At 43.8% G+C, this 14,404-nt stretch overlaps 1 long non-coding RNA gene across 13 annotated transcripts in view; it reads right to left on the bottom strand.

Moving 5' to 3' along the window:
• LOC307181315 overlaps positions 1 to 14,404 on the bottom strand; it is a 2,020,778-nt gene that overhangs the window by 1,076,143 nt on the left and 930,231 nt on the right. Inside the window, exon 5 of one of the 13 annotated variants that reach the window (XR_013826428.1) lies at positions 14,294 to 14,374. The exons of the other annotated variants lie outside the window; for them this stretch is intronic. This is a non-coding gene — a long non-coding RNA (uncharacterized lncRNA). Of the gene's footprint in view, positions 1 to 14,293; positions 14,375 to 14,404 lie in introns of those variants that run through there. 13 annotated transcript variants of the gene reach the window in all.

The following is a 14,404-nucleotide window of genomic DNA, read 5'->3' as shown; positions in this document are numbered from 1 at the left end:
TACAAGAACCTAGTTTACAGTACAAGTTCAACATCGCAGAAAGTGAAAAATGGATAAAGAAGTTGTCGTATTTACTTACAAAGCAATATCACTCAGCAATGAAATCTGTGTCATCAGGCCCTTAGCAGCACAATGAGTGGATTCAGGTATGATGATTCTAACTGAAATAAGTCACACAGAAAAAGAAACATCATAAGATATCAGTAATACACCGAATGTAAACTTGGCTACACAGGAACTGAATTACAGAACAGAACAGGGTCTCAAATTTAGAAAACCAACTTATGCTTGCTTAAGGGGAAAGGTGAGTTGGGGTGCTGCATAAAACCAGAGATTGAAATGAGCACAGATAAAGTTCCTTAAGCCAAATATGGAATAGACAAGAGCTACTCCTTGCTCAATGAAATGGACTCAACACCCCATATTAAACGCCTAAGAATGTACCTGACTAGTAAGTATCTTAAAACCTATGGATTGCTATGTCTCCGAAAGAGAATCAAGCATGTGTACAGGGGCATAAACGCAGCAGTGATAGGATTGGAGAGGTTCGGTGAGCAAATGAAGACCCTTTGAAGTCATATTGCATGGTACCCATTCCACGGGTTTCAACTACCCAGGTTTAAGGTATTCTTCCTTCAGCTAAAACATGCATGTGGAACCCAGAGTATGATCAACCATGTGATCGGGAGTCGTGTTCTAATATGTCTCAGTTTTCCTCCCCTGGTACTCGGGTGCAACATTCCAGACGCTTTACTAACACTCTCCCCACTTGGAGAGTCAGTCCCTTTAACCTCCTGTTTGGCCCAGTTTGCAATTTCTGCGGAAGATGAACAGGAATAGCGAGAACCAATGAGAGGCTAGCTGGAGGTGTCTGGACGGGCAAATTTAACTCTCATTTCCCACCAGGAAGAGGAAATAACCAAAGGCTCAGCGTGCCGTACCGGAACCATATTAGGGCCTGGAGCCATCCTGCGGTGTTGCGGCCACCTCAAAAGAAACCGAGTTGAAGAAAGGAGCTCAGGGGCACTATAATTCACAAACCTGTAGAGTTATAAATGACAGCTATCGTCCAAAAATAGACTGAAGTAAGGCTGCCAAGAGGACTTGAAAGCGGGGCAGAATTGCAGGAAACCGATTTCAGGAGGTAGACTGGAATTGCATTGAAAGCATAGGAAAAGAGGCAGAACGTCCACAATGATGCACTTGGCCAAAAAGGGCGTATGCGTTTTTTCCTGAATATATTCAGGAAAAAATGCATACGCCCTTTTTGGCCAACCAAGCAAGCTTGCAAAGGAAATCTGCACTACAATGAAGTCTCACTTCCCCCCGGTCAAAAGGGCCATCTGAAAAAAGTGTAAAATCCAGAAAGGCAGGACAGGCCATGGAGAACTGGGAGTCTTGTTATGCTGATGGGCGGGATGTAAATTGCCAACAACCACTCGGGAGAAGTGTATGGTGTTTCCTGAAACATCTAAAAAACAAAGCAACAGAACCTAGGGCACTTCCACTTATGGTCCTATAGTATAGGGAAATTAAAATCAAAAAGACACAGCCACCCCAAAGTTTGGAACGGCTCTGTTTACAAGAACCTCGTTTACAGTACAAGTTCAACATCGCAGAAAGTGAAAAATGGATAAAGAAGTTGTGGTATTTACTTACAAAGCAATATCACTCAGCAATGAAATCTGTGTCATCAGGCCCTTAGCAGCACAATGAGTGGATTCAGGTATGATGATTCTAACTGAAATAAATCACACAGAAAAAGAAACATCATAAGATATCAGTAATACACGGAATGTAAACTTGGCTACACAGGAACTGAATTACAGAACAGAACAGGGTCTCAAATTTAGAAAACCAACTTATTCTTGCTTAAGGGTAAAGGTGAGTTGGGGTGCTGCATAAAACCAGAGATTGAAATGAGCACAGATAAAGTTCCTTAAGCCAAATATGGAATAGACAAGAGCTACTCCTTGCTCAACGAAATGGACTCAACACCGCATATTAAACGCCTAAGAATGTACCTGACTAGTAAGTATCTTAAAACCTATGTATTGCTATGTCTCCGAAAGAGAATCAAGCATGTGTACAGGGGCATAAACGCAGCAGTGATAGGATTGGAGAGGTTCGGTGAGCAAATGAAGACCCTTTGAAGTCATATTGCATGGTACCCATTCCACGGGTTTCAACTACCCAGGTTTAAGGTATTCTTCCTTCAGCTAAAACATGCATGTGGAACCCAGAGTATGATCAACCATGTGATCGGGAGTCGTGTTCAAATATGTCTCAGTTTTCCTCCCCTGGTACTCGGGTGCAACATTCCAGACGCTTTACTAACACTCTCCCCACTTGGAGAGTCAGTCCCTTTAACCTCCTGTTTGGCACAGTTTGCAATTTCTGCGGAAGATGAACAGGAATAGCGAGAACCAATGAGAGACTAGCTGGAGGTGTCTGGACGGGCAAATTTAACTCTCATTTCCCACCAGGAAGAGGAAATAACCAAAGGCTCAGCGTGCCGTGCCGGAACCAGATTAGGGCCTGAAGCCATCCTGCGGTGTTGCGGCCAGGTCACAAGAAAGTAAGTTGAAGAAAGGAGCTCAGGGGCACTGTAATGCACAAACCTGCAGAGTTATAAATGACAGCTATCATCCAAAAATAGACTGAAGTAAGGCTGCCAAGAGGACTTGAAAGCGGGGCAGAATTGCAGGAAACCGATTTCAGGAGGTAGACTGGAATTGCATTGAAAGCATAGGAAAAGAGGCAGAACGTCCACAATGATGCACTTGGCCAAAAAGGGCGTATGCGTTTTTTCCTGAATATATTCAGGAAAAAACGCATACGCCCTTTTTGGCCAACCAAGCAAGCTTGCAAAGGAAATCTGCACTACAATGAAGTCTCACTTCACCCCGGTCAAAAGGGCCATCTGAAAAAAGTGTAAAATCCAGAAAGGCAGGACAGGCCATGGAGAACTGGGAGCCTTGTTATGCTGATGGGCGGGATGTAAATTGCCAACAACCACTCGGGAGAAGTGTATGGTGTTTCCTGAAACATCTAAAAAACAAAGCAACAGAGCCTAGGGCACTTCCACTTATGGTCCTATAGCTTAGGGAAATTAAAATCAAAAAGACACAGCCACCCCAAAGTTTGGGACGCCTCCGTTTACAAGAACCTCGTTTACCGTACAAGTTCAATATCACAGAAAGTGAAAAATGGATAAAGAACTTGTGGTACTTACGTACAATGCAGTATCACTCAGCAATGAAATCTATGTCATCAGGCCCTTAGCATCACAATGAGTGGATTCAGGTATGATGATTCTAACTGAAATAAGTCACACAGAAAAAGAAACATCATAAGATATCAGTAATACACGGAATGTAAACTTGGCTACACAGGAACTGAATTACAGAACAGAACAGGGTCTCAAATTTAGAAAACCAACTTATGCTTGCTTAAGGGTAAAGGTGCGTTGGGGTGCTGAATAAAACCAGAGATTGAAATGAGCACAGATAAAGTTCCTTAAGTCAAATATGGAATAGACAAGAGCTACTCCTTGCTCAACGAAATGGACTCAACACCGCATATTAAACGCCTAAGAATGTACCTGACTAGTAAGTATCTTAAAACCTATGGATTGCTATGTCTCCGAAAGAGAATCAAGCATGTGTACAGGGGCATAAACGCAGCAGTGATAGGATTGGAGAGGTTCGGTGAGCAAATGAAGACCCTTTGAAGTCATATTGCATGGTACCCATTACACGGGTCTGAACTCGCCAGGTTTAAGGTATTCTTCCTTCAGCTAAAACATGCATGTGGAACCCAAGTATGATCAACCATGTGAACGGGAGACGTGTTCAAATATGTCTCAGTTTTCCTCCCCTGGTACTCGGGTGCAACATTCCAGACGCTTTACTAACACTCTCCCCACTTGGAGAGTCAGTCCCTTTAACCTCCTCTTTGGCCCAGTTTGCAATTTCTGTGGAAGATGAACAGGAATAGCGAGAACCAATGAGAGACTAGCTGGAGGTGTCTGGATGGGCAAATTTAACTGTCATTTACCACCAGGAAGAGGAATCAACCAAAGGCTCAGCGTGCCGTGCCGGAACCAGATTAGGGCCTGAAGACATCCTGCGGTGTTGCGGCCAGGTCATAAGAAAGCGAGTTGAAGAAAGGAGCTCAGGGGCACTGTAATTCACAAACCTGCAGAGTTATAAATGACAGCTATCGTCCAAAAATAGACTGAAGTAAGGCTGCCAAGAGGACTTGAAAGCGGGGCAGAATTGCAGGAAACCGATTTCAGGAGGTAGACTGGAATTGCACTGAAAGCATAGGAAAAGAGGCAGAACGTCCACAATGATGCACTTGGCCAAAAAGGGCGTATGCGTTTTTTCCTGAATATATTCAGGAAAAAACGCATACGCCCTTTTTGGCCAACCAAGCAAGCTTGCAAAGGAAATCTGCACTACAATGAAGTCTCACTTCCCCCCGGTCAAAAGGGCCATCTGAAAAAAGTGTAAAATCCAGAAAGGCAGGACAGGCCATGGAGAACTGGGAGCCTTGTTATGCTGATGGGCGGGATGTAAATTGCCAACAGACACTCGGGAGAAGTGTATGGTGTTTCCTGAAACATCTAAAAAACAAAGCAACAGAGCCTAGGGCACTGCCACTTATGGTCCTATAGCTTAGGGAAATTAAAATCAAAAAGACACAGTCACCCCAAAGTTTGGAACGGCTCTGTTTACAAGAACCTCGTTTACAGTACAAGTTCAACATCGCAGAAAGTGAAAAATGGATAAAGAAGTTGTGGTATTTACTTACAAAGCAATATCACTCAGCAATGAAATCTGTGTCATCAGGCCCTTAGCAGCACAATGAGTGGATTCAGGTACGATGATTCTAACTGAAATAAGTCACACAGAAAAAGAAACATCATAAGATATCACTAATACACGGAATGTAAACTTGGCTACACAGGAACTGAATTCCAAAACAGAACAGGTTCTCAAATTTAGAAAACCAACTTATGCTTGCTTAAGGGTAAAGGTGAGTTGGGGTGCTGCATAAAACCAGAGATTGAAATGAGCACAGATAAAGTTCTTTAAGCCAAATATGGAATAGACAAGAGCTACTCCTTGCTCAACGAAATGGACTCAACACCCCATATTAAACACCTAAGAATGTACCTGACTAGTAAGTATCTTAAAACCTATGGATTGCTATGTCTCCAAAAGAGAATCAAGCGTGTGTACAGGGGAATAAACGCAGCAGTGATAGGATTGGAGAGGTTCGGTGAGCAAATGAAGACCCTTTGAAGTCATATTGCATGGTACCCATTCCACGGGTCTCAACTCTCCATGTTTAAGGTATTCTTCCTTCAGCTAAAACATGCATGTGGAACCCAGAGTATGATCAACCATGTGAACGGGAGACGTGTTCAAATATGTCTCAGTTTTCCTCCCCTGGTACTCGGGTGCAACATTCCAGACGCTTCACTAACACTCTCCCGACTTGGAGAGTCAGTCCCTTTAACCTCCTGTTTGGCCCAGTTTGCAATTTCTGCGGAAGATGAACAGGAATAGCGAGAACCAATGAGAGGCTAGCTGGAGGTGTCTGGACGGGCAAATTTAACTCTCATTTCCCACCAGGAAGAGGAAATAACCAAAGGCTCAGCGTGCCGTACCGGAACCAGATTAGGGCCTGAAGCCATCCTGCGGTGTTGCGGCCAGCTCAAAAGAAAGCGAGTTGAAGAAAGGAGCCCAGGGGCACTGTAATTCACAAACCTGCAGAGTTATAAATGACAGTTATCGTCCAAAAATACACTGAAGTAAGGCTGCCAAGAGGACTTGAAAGCGGGGCAGAATTGCAGGAAACCGATTTCAGGAGGTAGACTGGAATTGCATTGAAAGCATAGGAAAAGAGGCAGAACGTCCACAATGATGCACTTGGCCAAAAAGGGCGTATGCGTTTTTTCCTGAATATATTCAGGAAAAAACGCATACGCCCTTTTTGGCCAACCAAGCAAGCTTGCAAAGGAAATCTGCACTACAATGAAGACTCACTTCCCCCCGGTCAAAAGGGCCATCTGAAAAAAGTGTAAAATCCAGAAAGGCAGGACAGGCCATGGAGAACTGGGAGCCTTGTTATGCTGATGGGCGGGATGTAAATTGCCAACAACCACTCGGGAGAAGTGTATGGTGTTTCCTGAAACATCTAAAAAACAAAGCAACAGAACCTAGGGCACTTCCACTTATGGTCCTATAGCTTAGGGAAATTAAAATCAAAAAGACACAGCCACCCCAAAGTTTGGAACGGCTCCGTTTACAAGAACCTCGTTTACAGTACAAGTTCAACATCGCAGAAAGTGAAAAATGGATAAAGAAGTTGTGGTATTTACTTACAAAGCAATATCACTCAGCAATGAAATCTGTGTCATCAGGCCCTTAGCAGCACAATGAGTGGATTCAGGTATGATGATTCTAACTGAAGTAAGTCACACAGAAAAAGAAACATCATAAGATATCAGTAATACACGGAATGTAAACTTGGCTACACAGGAACTGAATTACAGAACAGAACAGGGTCTCAAATTTAGAAAACCAACTTATGCTTGCTTAAGGGGAAAGGTGAGTTGGGGTGCTGCATAAAACCAGAGATTGAAATGAGCACAGATAAAGTTCCTTAAGTCAAATATGGAATAGACAAGAGCTACTCCTTGCTCAACGAAATGGACTCAACACCGCATATTAAACGCCTAAGAATGTTCCTGACTAGTAAGTATCTTAAAACCTATGGATTGCTATGTCTCCAAAAGAGAATCAAGCATGTGTACAGGGGCATAAGCGCAGCAGTGATAGGATTGGAGAGGTTCGGTGCGCAAATGAAGACACTTTGAAGTCATATTGCATGGTACCCATTCCACGGTTTTCAACTACCCAGGTTTAAGGTATTCTTCCTTCAGCTAAAACATGCATGTGGAACCTAGAGTATGATCAACCATGTGATCGGGAGACGTGTTCAAATATGTCTCAGTTTTCGTACCCTGGTACTCGGGTGCAACTTTCCAGACGCTTTACTAACACTCTCCCGACTTGGAGAGTCAGTCCCTTTAACCTCCTGTTTGGCCCAGTTTGCAATTTCTGCGGAAGATGAACAGGAATAGCGAGAACCAATGAGAGACTAGCTGGAGGTGTCTGGACGGGCAAATTTAACTCTCATTTCCCACCAGGAAGAGGAATTAACCAAAGGCTCAGCATGCCGTGCCGGAACCAGATTAGGTCCTGAAGCCATCCTGCGGTGTTGCGGCCAGGTCACAAGAAAGCGAGTTGAAGAAAGGAGCTCAGGGGCACTGTAATTCACAAACCTGCAGAGTTATAAATGACAGCTATCGTCCAAAAATAGACTGAAGTAAGGCTGCCAAGAGGACTTGAAAGCGGGGCAGAATTGCAGGAAACCGATTTCAGGAGGTAGACTGGAATTGCACTGAAAGCATAGGAAAAGAGGCAGAACGTCCACAATGATGCACTTGGCCAAAAAGGGCGTATGCGTTTTTTCCTGAATATATTCAGGAAAAAACGCATACGCCCTTTTTGGCCAACCAAGCAAGCTTGCAAAGGAAATCTGCACTACAATGAAGTCTCACTTCCCCCCGGTCAAAAGGGCCATCTGAAAAAAGTGTAAAATCCAGAAAGGCAGGACAGGCCATGGAGAACTGGGAGCCTTGTTATGCTGATGGGCGGGATGTAAATTGCCAACAGACACTCGGGAGAAGTGTATGGTGTTTCCTGAAACATCTAAAAAACAAAGCAACAGAGCCTAGGGCACTGCCACTTATGGTCCTATAGCTTAGGGAAATTAAAATCAAAAAGACACAGCCACCCCAAAGTTTGGAACGGCTCTGTTTACAAGAACCTCGTTTACAGTACAAGTTCAACATCGCAGAAAGTGAAAAATGGATAAAGAAGTTGTGGTATTTACTTACAAAGCAATATCACTCAGCAATGAAATCTGTGTCATCAGGCCCTTAGCAGCACAATGAGTGGATTCAGGTACGATGATTCTAACTGAAATAAGTCACACAGAAAAAGAAACATCATAAGATATCACTAATACACGGAATGTAAACTTGGCTACACAGGAACTGAATTCCAAAACAGAACAGGTTCTCAAATTTAGAAAACCAACTTATGCTTGCTTAAGGGTAAAGGTGAGTTGGGGTGCTGCATAAAACCAGAGATTGAAATGAGCACAGATAAAGTTCTTTAAGCCAAATATGGAATAGACAAGAGCTACTCCTTGCTCAACGAAATGGACTCAACACCCCATATTAAACACCTAAGAATGTACCTGACTAGTAAGTATCTTAAAACCTATGGATTGCTATGTCTCCAAAAGAGAATCAAGCGTGTGTACAGGGGAATAAACGCAGCAGTGATAGGATTGGAGAGGTTCGGTGAGCAAATGAAGACCCTTTGAAGTCATATTGCATGGTACCCATTCCACGGGTCTCAACTCTCCATGTTTAAGGTATTCTTCCTTCAGCTAAAACATGCATGTGGAACCCAGAGTATGATCAACCATGTGAACGGGAGACGTGTTCAAATATGTCTCAGTTTTCCTCCCCTGGTACTCGGGTGCAACATTCCAGACGCTTCACTAACACTCTCCCGACTTGGAGAGTCAGTCCCTTTAACCTCCTGTTTGGCCCAGTTTGCAATTTCTGCGGAAGATGAACAGGAATAGCGAGAACCAATGAGAGGCTAGCTGGAGGTGTCTGGACGGGCAAATTTAACTCTCATTTCCCACCAGGAAGAGGAAATAACCAAAGGCTCAGCGTGCCGTACCGGAACCAGATTAGGGCCTGAAGCCATCCTGCGGTGTTGCGGCCAGCTCAAAAGAAAGCGAGTTGAAGAAAGGAGCCCAGGGGCACTGTAATTCACAAACCTGCAGAGTTATAAATGACAGTTATCGTCCAAAAATACACTGAAGTAAGGCTGCCAAGAGGACTTGAAAGCGGGGCAGAATTGCAGGAAACCGATTTCAGGAGGTAGACTGGAATTGCATTGAAAGCATAGGAAAAGAGGCAGAACGTCCACAATGATGCACTTGGCCAAAAAGGGCGTATGCGTTTTTTCCTGAATATATTCAGGAAAAAACGCATACGCCCTTTTTGGCCAACCAAGCAAGCTTGCAAAGGAAATCTGCACTACAATGAAGACTCACTTCCCCCCGGTCAAAAGGGCCATCTGAAAAAAGTGTAAAATCCAGAAAGGCAGGACAGGCCATGGAGAACTGGGAGCCTTGTTATGCTGATGGGCGGGATGTAAATTGCCAACAACCACTCGGGAGAAGTGTATGGTGTTTCCTGAAACATCTAAAAAACAAAGCAACAGAACCTAGGGCACTTCCACTTATGGTCCTATAGCTTAGGGAAATTAAAATCAAAAAGACACAGCCACCCCAAAGTTTGGAACGGCTCCGTTTACAAGAACCTCGTTTACAGTACAAGTTCAACATCGCAGAAAGTGAAAAATGGATAAAGAAGTTGTGGTATTTACTTACAAAGCAATATCACTCAGCAATGAAATCTGTGTCATCAGGCCCTTAGCAGCACAATGAGTGGATTCAGGTATGATGATTCTAACTGAAGTAAGTCACACAGAAAAAGAAACATCATAAGATATCAGTAATACACGGAATGTAAACTTGGCTACACAGGAACTGAATTACAGAACAGAACAGGGTCTCAAATTTAGAAAACCAACTTATGCTTGCTTAAGGGGAAAGGTGAGTTGGGGTGCTGCATAAAACCAGAGATTGAAATGAGCACAGATAAAGTTCCTTAAGTCAAATATGGAATAGACAAGAGCTACTCCTTGCTCAACGAAATGGACTCAACACCGCATATTAAACGCCTAAGAATGTTCCTGACTAGTAAGTATCTTAAAACCTATGGATTGCTATGTCTCCAAAAGAGAATCAAGCATGTGTACAGGGGCATAAGCGCAGCAGTGATAGGATTGGAGAGGTTCGGTGCGCAAATGAAGACACTTTGAAGTCATATTGCATGGTACCCATTCCACGGTTTTCAACTACCCAGGTTTAAGGTATTCTTCCTTCAGCTAAAACATGCATGTGGAACCTAGAGTATGATCAACCATGTGATCGGGAGACGTGTTCAAATATGTCTCAGTTTTCGTACCCTGGTACTCGGGTGCAACATTCCAGACGCTTTACTAACACTCTCCCGACTTGGAGAGTCAGTCCCTTTAACCTCCTGTTTGGCCCAGTTTGCAATTTCTGCGGAAGATGAACAGGAATAGCGAGAACCAATGAGAGACTAGCTGGAGGTGTCTGGACGGGCAAATTTAACTCTCATTTCCCACCAGGAAGAGGAATTAACCAAAGGCTCAGCATGCCGTGCCGGAACCAGATTAGGTCCTGAAGCCATCCTGCGGTGTTGCGGCCAGGTCACAAGAAAGCGAGTTGAAGAAAGGAGCTCAGGGGCACTGTAATTCACAAACCTGCAGAGTTATAAATGACAGCTATCGTCCAAAAATAGACTGAAGTAAGGCTGCCAAGAGGACTTGAAAGCGGGGCAGAATTGCAGGAAACCGATTTCAGGAGGTAGACTGGAATTGCATTGAAAGCATAGGAAAAGAGGCAGAACGTCCACAATGATGCACTTGGCCAAAAAGGGCGTATGCGTTTTTTCCTGAATATATTCAGGAAAAAACGCATACGCCCTTTTTGGCCAACCAAGCAAGCTTGCAAAGGAAATCTGCACTACAATGAAGTCTCACTTCCCCCCGGTCAAAAGGGCCATCTGAAAAAAGTGTAAAATCCAGAAAGGCAGGACAGGCCATGGAGAACTGGGAGCCTTGTTATGCTGATGGGCGGGATGTAAATTGCCAACAGACACTCGGGAGAAGTGTATGGTGTTTCCTGAAACATCTAGAAAACAAAGCAACAGAGCCTAGGGCACTTCCACTTATGGTCCTATAGCTTAGGGAAATTAAAATCAAAAAGACACAGCCACCCCAAAGTTTGGAACGGCTCTGTTTACAAGAACCTCGTTTACAGTACAAGTTCAACATCGCAGAAAGTGAAAAATGGATAAAGAACTTGTGGTACTTACGTACAATGCAGTATCACTCAGCAATGAAATCTATGTCATCAGGCCCGTAGCAGCATAATGAGTAGATTCAGGTACGATGATTCTAACTGAAATAAGTCACACAGAAAAAGAAACATCATAAGATATCACTAATACACGGAATGTAAACTTGGCTACACAGGAACTGAATTCCAAAACAGAACAGGGTCTCAAATTTAGAAAACCCACTTATGCTGCTTAAGGGGAAAGGTGAGTTGGGTGGCTGTATAAAACCAGAGATTGAAATGAGCACAGATAAAGTTCCTTAAGCCAAATATGGAATAGACAAGAGCTACTCCTTGCTCAACGAAATGGACTCAACACCGCATATTAAACGCCTAAGAATGTACCTGACTAGTAAGTATCTTAAAACCTATGGATTGCTATGTCTCCGAAAGAGAATCAAGCATGTGTACAGGGGCATAAACGCAGCAGTGATAGGATTGGAGAGGTTCGGTGAGCAAATGAAGACCCTTTGAAGTCATATTGCATGGTTCCCATTCCACGGGTTTCAACTACCCAGGTTTTAGGTATTCTTCCCTCAGCTAAAACATTCATGTGGAACCCAAGTATGATCAACCATGTGAACGGGAGACGTGTTCAAATATGTCTCAGTTGTCCTCCCCTGGTACTCGGGTGCAACATTCCAGACGCTTTACTAACACTCTCCCCACTTGGAGAGTCAGCGCCTTTAACCTCCTGTTTGGCCCAGTTTGCAATTTCTGCGGAAGATGAACAGGAATAGCGAGAACCAATGAGAGGCTAGCTGGAGGTGTCTGGACGGGCAAATTTAACTCTCATTTCCCACCAGGAAGAGGAAATAACCAAAGGCTCAGCGTGCCGTACCGGAACCAGATTAGGGCCTGAAGCCATCCTGCGGTGTTGCGGCCAGCTCAAAAGAAAGCGAGTTGAACAAAGGAGCTCAGGGGCACTGTAATTCACAAACCTGCAGAGTTATAAATGACAGCTATCGTCCAAAAATAGACTGAAGTAAGGCTGCCAAGAGAACTTGAAAGCGGGGCAGAATTGCAGGAAACCGATTTCAGGAGGTAGACTGGAATTGCATTGAAAGCATAGGAAAAGAGGCAGAACGTCCACAATGATGCACTTGGCCAAAAAGGGCGTATGCGTTTTTTCCTGAATATATTCAGGAAAAAACTCATACGCCCTTTTTGGCCAACCAAGCAAGCTTGCAAAGGAAATCTGCACTACAATGAAGTCTCACTTCCCCCCGGTCAAAAGGGCCATCTGAAAAAAGTGTAAAATCCAGAAAGGCAGGACAGGCCATGGAGAACTGGGAGCCTTGTTATGCTGATGGGCGGGATGTAAATTGCCAACAACCACTCGGGAGAAGTGTATGGTGTTTCCTGAAACATCTAAAAAACAAAGCAACAGAACCTAGGGCACTTCCACTTATGGTCCTATAGCTTAGGGAAATTAAAATCAATAAGACACAGCCGCCCCAAAGTTTGGGACGCCTCTGTTTACAAGAACCTCGTTTACAGTACAAGTTCAACATCGCAGAAAGTGAAAAATGGATAAAGAAGTTGTGGTATTTACTTACAAAGCAATATCACTCAGCAATGAAATCTGTGTCATCAGGCCCGTAGCAGCACAATGAGTGGATTCAGGTATGATGATTCTAACTGAAGTAAGTCACACAGAAAAAGAAACATCATAAGATATCAGTAATACACGGAATGTAAACTTGGCTACACAGGAAATGAATTACAGAACAGAACAGGGTCTCAAATTTAGAAAACCAACTTATGCTTGCTTAAGGGTAAAGGTGAGTTGGGGTGCTGCATAAAACCAGAGATTGAAATGAGCACAGATAAAGTTCCTTAAGTCAAATATGGAATAGACAAGAGCTACTCCTTGCTCAACGAAATGGACTCAACACCGCATATTAAACGCCTAAGAATGTACATGACTAGTAAGTATCTTAAAAACCTATGGATTGCTATGTCTCCGAAAGAGAATCAAGCATGTGTACAGGGGCATAAACGCAGCAGTGATAGGATTGGAGAGGTTCGGTGAGCAAATGAAGACCCTTTGAAGTCATATTGCATGGTACCCATTACACGGGTCTTAACTCTCCAGGTTTAAGGTATTCTTCCTTCAGCTAAAACATGCATGTGGAACCCAAGTATGATCAACCATGTGAACGGGAGACGTGTTCAAATATGTCTCAGTTTTCCTCCCCTGGTACTCGGGTGCAACATTCCAGACGCTTTACTAACACTCTCCCCACTTGGAGAGTCAGCGCCTTTAACCTCCTGTTTGACCCAGTTTGCAATTTCTGCGGAAGATGAACAGGAATAGCGAGAACCAATGAGAGACTAGCTGGAGGTGTCTGGACGGGCAAATTTAACTCTCATTTCCCACCAGGAAAAGGAAATAACCAAAGGCTCAGCGTGCCATGCCGGAACCAGATTAGGGCCTGAAGCCATCCTGTGGTGTTGCGGCCAGGTCACAAGAAAGCAAGTTGAAGAAAGGAGCTCAGGGGCACTGTAATGCACAAACCTGCAGAGTTATAAATGACAGCTATCGTCCAAAAATAGACTGAAGTAAGGCTGCCAAGAGGACTTGAAAGCGGGGCAGAATTGCAGGAAACCGATTTCAGGAGGTAGACTGGAATTGCATTGAAAGCATAGGAAAAGAGGCAGAACGTCCACAATGATGCACTTGGCCAAAAAGGGCGTATGCGTTTTTTCCTGAATATATTCAGGAAAAAACGCATACGCCCTTTTTGGCCAACCAAGCAAGCTTGCAAAGGAAATCTTCACTACAATGAAGTCTCACTTCCCCCCGGTCAAAAGAGCCATCTGAAAAAAGTGTAAAATCCAGAAAGGCAGGAGAGGCCATGGAGAACTGGGAGCCTTGTTATGCTGATGGGCGGGATGTAAATTGCCAACAACCACTCGGGAGAAGTGTATGGTGTTTCCTGAAACATCTAAAAAACAAAGCAACAGAACCTAGGGCACTTCCACTTATGGTCCTATAGCTTAGGGAAATTAAAATCAATAAGACACAGCCGCCCCAAAGTTTGGGACGCCTCTGTTTACAAGAACCTCGTTTACAGTACAAGTTCAACATCGCAGAAAGTGAAAAATGGATAAAGAAGTTGTGGTATTTACTTACAAAGCAATATCGCTCAGCAATGAAATCTGTGTCATCAGGCCCGTAGCAGCACAATGAGTGGATTCAGGTATGATGATTCTAACTGAAGTAAGTCACACAGAAAAAGAA

The sequence above is a fragment of the Stenella coeruleoalba genome (genome assembly GCF_951394435.1).
Source record: "Stenella coeruleoalba genome assembly, contig: scaffold_49, whole genome shotgun sequence".
NCBI classification, from domain to species: domain Eukaryota; kingdom Metazoa; phylum Chordata; class Mammalia; order Artiodactyla; family Delphinidae; genus Stenella; species Stenella coeruleoalba.
Note: the sequence above shows the minus strand (reverse complement) of the source record. Positions and strands in the feature narration are given on the sequence as shown.